The sequence below is a fragment of the Mus caroli genome, chromosome 10 (genome assembly GCF_900094665.2).
Source record: "Mus caroli chromosome 10, CAROLI_EIJ_v1.1, whole genome shotgun sequence".
Taxonomy (NCBI): domain Eukaryota; kingdom Metazoa; phylum Chordata; class Mammalia; order Rodentia; family Muridae; genus Mus; species Mus caroli.
The window spans coordinates 26,921,671-26,928,738 of NC_034579.1; the positions used below are offsets into that span (position 1 = coordinate 26,921,671).

The 7,068-nt window shown below is 39.7% G+C and overlaps 1 pseudogene; it reads right to left on the reverse strand.

Annotated features, from left to right (window-relative positions):
- Nucleotides 1–1,691: 1,691 nt before the first annotated feature.
- On the reverse strand, nucleotides 1,692–1,792 carry LOC115032300 (annotated as a pseudogene).
- Between the last annotated feature and the right edge of the window lie 5,276 nt (nucleotides 1,793–7,068).

A 7,068-nucleotide genomic window follows, 5' to 3' on the forward strand; every position in this document is an offset into this window, starting at 1 on the left:
GAGAGGGAGAGGGAGAGGGAGAGGGAGAGGGAGAGAGAGAGAGATTAGAAGATGGGGAGACAGAACGATGGAGAGACAATAACAGTGACAGACTGACAGAGACAGAGAGTGAAGAGAGAGAGAGATAAGAGAGAAAGACTATTACATACATAGTAAAATCAAGTGAAGCATGATATATACATTTCACTCTCTATTTATGAATTCCAATCCTGCCCACTGAAGGAAACCACTACTCATTGTCTATCTAGCCTTCTCTAGAGAACACTATTCATTTATGATGTAAAACCTCCACCTTCTTCTGTACATTGTTCTGTGATTTGTGTTCACTTACAAAGGATTTTATAGCTTCTCTCTCACTCCTGTGTCTCACTGTGCTAGGCTTGCTTAAGTAGCAACACAATGAAATCTGGGTGAGTGCAGGAAATTGACTCAACCATACAATTGTGGGTGGACATTTTGGTTGTTTCTGATTTCTTTCTCTGTATTGTAGTAGACATCTTTGACCTAAACTATTAGGATACAGAGTCATTTCTCTGAGGATGCCCTGAGCTGGGCCTATAGGTGCTCTTTGATGACTTCTACCTAGCATAGTCCTCCCTTCTGTGGCCTTCATAGGTTACATGGACATGGGACACCTATTTGACACCTTTTAGTCCCTATTGAGTCTCATAGTGTGTGTCTCCATTTTCCTCTACACAGATGATCTTTTGAAAAGTATTGGAGAAAGAAACAAAGCAAAGAATCTAGACATCATTGTCCTCAAGTTCAAGCACAGAATGGGGAGTGCAATACAGTCTACATGTGCTGTTGTTCCTCAGCAAGAGCCAGGCCACCAGGCAGCAAGAGGTGTAGGCAACTCCCAGGAAGAAGTAATAGGGAAGAAGAACATGATTTGGGGAAGAAAGGTCAGAGTTTCTCTGGAGGAAAACGGGCTTCTAAAGTTACAGCATTTTTCCACATAGTGGCTACATTTTCGAAGTCATTTTTTGTGCATATAAATCCTGATTTACCATATACATGATAGTCATTCTCCATTACCATATGAATGCTGTCACTTTTGATTAGTAATTTCAGATTGAAGCACACAAAATACTTTGTGCATTATAATGTTTTATATTAACTCAAAGAGACAAAAATAAAAAAATGTACCATCCCCTTTATGAGTACTAAGGATTGATAGGAGTAACTGAGGAATAGCAGGTGCTTGGAGTGGTAGTGGATTCTCTGTTCTTCCTTATCATTCTGAAGGCTTCTTTGTAAGAATCTCACTCCCTTCCATTGCCTGACCTCCCTGGTATCCCTCTGATTCTGACCCTTCCCACCACCACATTTTGAGATAGCATGTATACAAACTGAAGCCTGCACAGGCTCACTTTTCCTCAGTTTCTCCTGCACTGATCCTTTTCTTGTTCACTCTGTATTATGATCTCATCCCTTAAAATGTACCACTTTTCCTTCTGTGCCCTCCCCACATTATTTCCTCTAGTGATTCTGCTATCATCTCAAATAAATGTTGATTTCTTGGGGAAGCCTACCTTTCCCTACTTCTACATTTGCCTTATTCTGTGCAACATTTAATAATATCCAAAATTAGCTGTCTGTTAATATATTTGCTGTTAACTTACCACTGAAGTTTACTCTGCCTACCAAACTGCTATTCATATCTTTTTTTTAATTAGGTATTTTCTTTAAAAACTATGGAACGCTTCACGAATTTGCGTGTCATCCTTGCACAGGGGCCATGCTAATCTTCTGCATCGTTCTAAACTTAGTATGTGGAAGCCGTGCTGCGAGCAATCGCAAGCCGCGAGCAATCGCAATTATAAGATGGCACTGGCCTCCGCTGTGCCTAACTAGTAAACAAGCCTTGTGCTCAAGTGCGAGACTGAACTCACGCTTAGTCACTGCCCATCTCGGGACGTAGTAGTGGGGTGATGGGCGAGCAATGAATCAGGAGCTGACATGCCACATCAGGTGCTGAAACACCATGGCTGAGGGCTATATAAGCGACCCCATTTTCCAGGGTCTGGAAAATGCTTTATTGCTTGAAGAAGCAATAAAGCTTTTTGCTGCAGAAGATTCCGGTTGTCCTGAGTGTGTTCTTGCCGGCGAGAACTGTAGCTCGGGATAAGTGGCACCGAAGACCTGGGAACTACCATCACACCGGTGCAAGGGAGATCCCTCGTTCGCGGGGCTGAACCAGAACTGCACCTAAATGTTGAGTCTTTTGTTCTTTTCCAGGCGGTCAGCTGAGAAACAGGTAAAACTAAGCTAGTTTAGACAGTGGAGTAGCATATGAGACTTTCTTGAACCTTATGAGAAGAAAATCCAAGTTTCTATCCTTTGTGCTATTTGTGAAAGTGAATAAATTGGTCACCAACTGGTGTTGATGGCCAAGCTGTGACCATTATGCTTGACAGCTTCATGATGCTGCAATGCTATAGATACCAAAGTGGAAAATCGAATGAGCCAAATATTCCCAAGATATTGCTGAGTCACCAAATCAACATGCTCTGGGTTTTAAATTACATGTGATCATCTGCAAATGTAACAGAAAGAATACCTGTGATGATAAGCTGAACGTATGCTCTTAAAATGAACTTCTGACAGTCTAATAAGTAGATACAATAACCTTGTATCAATAGCAAGGAATCAACAGCAATGGACAATTAGTTGACATTTTGGGAAATACTGTTATTACTGGTATTATATTCCTGAAATATCCTTCACATTCTGCCAAGACTCAGCTCATTCTTCAAGTTCTTGTTGAAACTCAAATTTCTTAGCACTGGCTACTTAAACTCCAATTAGTACATTGCTTTCCTGATGACCATTAAAGTTGTAATTCAGATTGCTCATTCACCTTCTATGGTCTTTGGACCATGACTCCATCATTGTATAGATGTGATTCTTAATAATGGTACAATCATGTAAGGCAGAGTACGGGTCATTTTTCTTGTCTTAAAAACTTCTTGGATGTCTAATACCAACATAATCAATAATACAGCTGTTGCTTTTATTTCCATCCCTCACCCTGGTAAATACCATATGACTGCTTTTCACAATATTTTCATAAATTCTATGATTTACATCTTACTTATAGAGTACAAAAGATATTGTGACCTCTGGAACCAAGTAGTGGGTAGGTAGGAAGAAAGGTTCTGTAGTTAGGGTTTTATTGCAGTGAGGATATACCATAACCGTAGCAACTCTTATAAAGGAAAACATTTAACTTGAGCTGATTTTCGTGGCAGGAAACACAACAGTGTGCATGCAGACACAGTGCTGGAGAATGAGCTAAGAGTTCTAGATCCGGTTCGGTAGCAGCAGGAAGATAACTGAGCATCTGAGACCTTGAAGCCTACCACCTAGTAACATACCTCCTCCAACGAAGACACACCCACTCCAACAGGGCCATATCTTCTAATAGTGCCACTCATGATGTGTATATGGGGCCCATTTTCATTAAAACCACCACAGGCCCCAAATCTTATCACAAGGATGGAGGTAGCATCTTTAGTAAGACAGAGTCCATGGCTGTAAGAGAGGAAAGTTGAGCAGACATTTCAAATATTTTGATCAAAAACCTGATGAAAGATAATTATGCTAAAATTAACTCCATGGTTGGGAAAAATGTTCTATTTTTTAGGGGTTGAGCTGAGCTAAGGTGAAGCCATAACATTTTATCTGCCTCTAAACCCATGGTACAAATCCAACTTCCCTTTAAGATATACCATATTGGGAGCAGGTGAGGGAGCCATCTTGGTTCCCGGTTCCCTCAGAGACTAGTTTGCACAGGTCAGCTCAAGGACTTCGAAGGGTGAGCGAGCAGACAGAAGAAGTGACACAGATTCTGGGATAGACCCCGTTTGGGGGCTCCAGACATCCAGGCATTTTCCCCTCCAGAGGAGAAGTGTCTGCCCGGGAGGGCTCTGACCTCCTGAGCAGGAGAGAGAGCCATCTTGTGTCCCACCTCCCTCAGAGAACAGTCTGTGTAGGTAAGCATGCAGACTGCAGAGGCAACACATCTTTTGGGACAGGCCCTGTTTTGGGCCTTCATCTTCACCCAGGAGGCAGGTCTGAACGCCAGATATCTGTGCACACATATGCCAGCCCAGGCTACTATAACCAGCAAAACTCTCAATTACCATAGATGGAGAAACCAAAGTTTTCCATGATAAAACCAAATTCACACAATATCTTTCCATGAATCCAGCCCTTCAAAGATTAATAAAGGGAAAACACCAACACAAGGATGGAAACTACACCCTAGAAAAAGAAAGAAATTAATGCTTCAAGAACCATAAAAGGAGATAGCCGCAAGAAGAGAATCCCAACTTTAACAACAAAAATTACAGGAAGCAACAATTACTTTTCTTTAATTTCACTTAACATCAGTGGACTCAAATCCCCAATAAAAAGACATAGATTAATAGACTGGCTACACAAACAGGACCCAACGTTTTGTTGCTTACAGGAAACCCACCTCAGGGAAAAGGACAGACACTACATCAGAGTGAAAGGCTGGAAAACAAATTTCCAAGCAAATGGTCCGAAGAAACAATCTGGAGTAGCCATTCTAATATTGAATAAAATTGATTTCCAAACCAAAGTTATCAAAAAAGACAAGGAGGGGCACTTCATACTCATCAAAGGTAAAATCTACAGAGATCAATTCTCAATTCTGAATATCTATGCTCCAGATACAAGGGCAGCCACATTGTTTAAAGAAACTTTAGTAAAGCTCAAAGCACACATTGCACCTCACACAATAATAGTGGGAGACTTCAACACCCCACTCTCATCAATGGACAGATCCTGGAAACAGAAACTAAACACAGACACATGGACACTAACAGAAGTTATGAAACACATGGATTTAATAGATATCTACAGAACATTTTATACTAAAACAAAAGTATATACCTTCTTCTCAGCACCACATGGTACCTCCTCCAAAATTGACCATATAGTTGACAAAACAGGCCTCCACAGATACAAAAATATTGAAATTGTCCCATGCATCCTATCAGATCACCACGGACTAAGGCTGATCTTCAATAACAACATAAATAATAGAAAGCCAACACTCAAATGGAAACTGAACAACACTCTACTCAATGATTGCTTGGTCAATGATGAAATGATGAAAGAAATGATGAAAGAAATTAAAGACTTTTTAGAGTTTAATGAAAATGAAGGCACAAAATACCCAAACTATTGGGACACAATGAAGGCAGTCCTAAGAGGAAAACTAATAGCCCTGGCTGTCTCCAAAAAGAAACTATAGAGAGCATACACTAGCGGCCTGACAACACACCTAGAAGCTCTAGAACTAAAGGAAGGAAATTCACCCAAGAGGAGTAGATGGCAGGAACTAATCAAACTTAGGGGCAAAATCAACCAAGTGGAAACAAAAAGAACTATTCAAAGAATCAACCAAAGGAGGAGCTGGTTCTTTGAGAAAATCAACAAGATAGATAAACCCTTCACCAGACTAGCTAGAGGGCACAGGGACAGTATCCTAATTAACAAAATCAGAAATGAAAAAGGAGACATAACAACAGAACCTGAGGAAATCCAAAACATCATCAGATCCTACTACAAAAGGCTATACTCAACAAAACTAGAAAACCTGGATGAAATGGACAACTTCCTAGACAGATACCAGGTATCAAAATTAAATCAGGATTAGATTAATGATCTAAACAGTCCCATTTCCCCTAAAGAAATAGAAGCAGTCATCAATAGTCTCCCAACCAAAGAAAGTCCAGGACCAGATGGGTTTAGTGCAGAGTTCTATCAGACCTTCAAAGAAGACCTAATTCCAACTCTTCTTGAACTATTCCACAAAATAGAAACAGAAGGTATTCTACCCAATTCATTCTATGAAGCCACAATTACTCTGGTACCTAAACCACACAAAGATCCAACACAGAAAGAGAACTTCAGATCAATTTCCCTTATGAATATCGATGCAAAAATACTCAATAAAATCCTCACAAACCGAATCTAAGAACACATCAAAACAATCATCCCACATGACCAAGTAGGCTCCATCCCAGGACTGCAGGGATGGTTTAATATATGGAAATTCATCAATGTAATCCACTATATAACCAAATTCAAAGACAAAAAACACATGATCATCTCTTTAGATGCTGAGAAAGTATTTGACAAAATTCAACACCCCTTCATGATAAAAGTCTTGGAAAAATCAGGAATTCAAGGCCCATACCTAAACATAAGAAAAACAATCTACAGGAAACCAGTAGCCAATATCAAACTAAATGGAGAGAAACTTGAAGCAATCCCACTAAAATCAGGGAGTAGACAAGGCTGCCCACTCTTTCCCTACCTATTCAATATAGTACTTGAAGTTCTAGCCAGAGCAATTCGACAACAAAAGATCAAAGGGATACAAAGTGGAAAGGAAGAAGTCAAAATATCACTATTTGCAGATGATATGATAGTATATATAAGTGACCCCCCAAAATTCCACCAGAAAACTCCTAAACCTGATAAACAGCTTCAGTGCAATAGCTGGATATAAAAGTAACTCGAACAAATCCATGGCCTTTCTCTACACAAAGGATAAACAGGCTGAGAAAGAAATAAAGGAAACAACACCCTTCACAATAGTCACAAATAATATAAAATATCTTGGTGTGACTCTAACTAAGGAAGTGAAATATCTGTATGATAAGAACTTCAAGTCTCTGAAGAAAGAAATTGCAGGAGATCTCAGAGATGGAAAGATCTCCCATGCTCATGGATTGGCAAGATTAATATAGTAAAAATGGCTATCCTGATGAAAGCAATCTACAGATTCAATGCAATCCCCATCAAAATTCCAACTCAATTCTTCACTGAGTTAGAAAGGGTAATTCTCAAATTCATCTGGAATAATTAAAAAACCTAGGATAACAAAAAGTATTCTCAACAATAAAAGATCCTCTGGTGGAATCACCATGTCTGACATTAATCTGTACTAAAGAGCAATTAAGATAAAATCTGCATGGTACTGGTACAATGACAGACAAGTAGATCAATGGAATAGAATTGAAG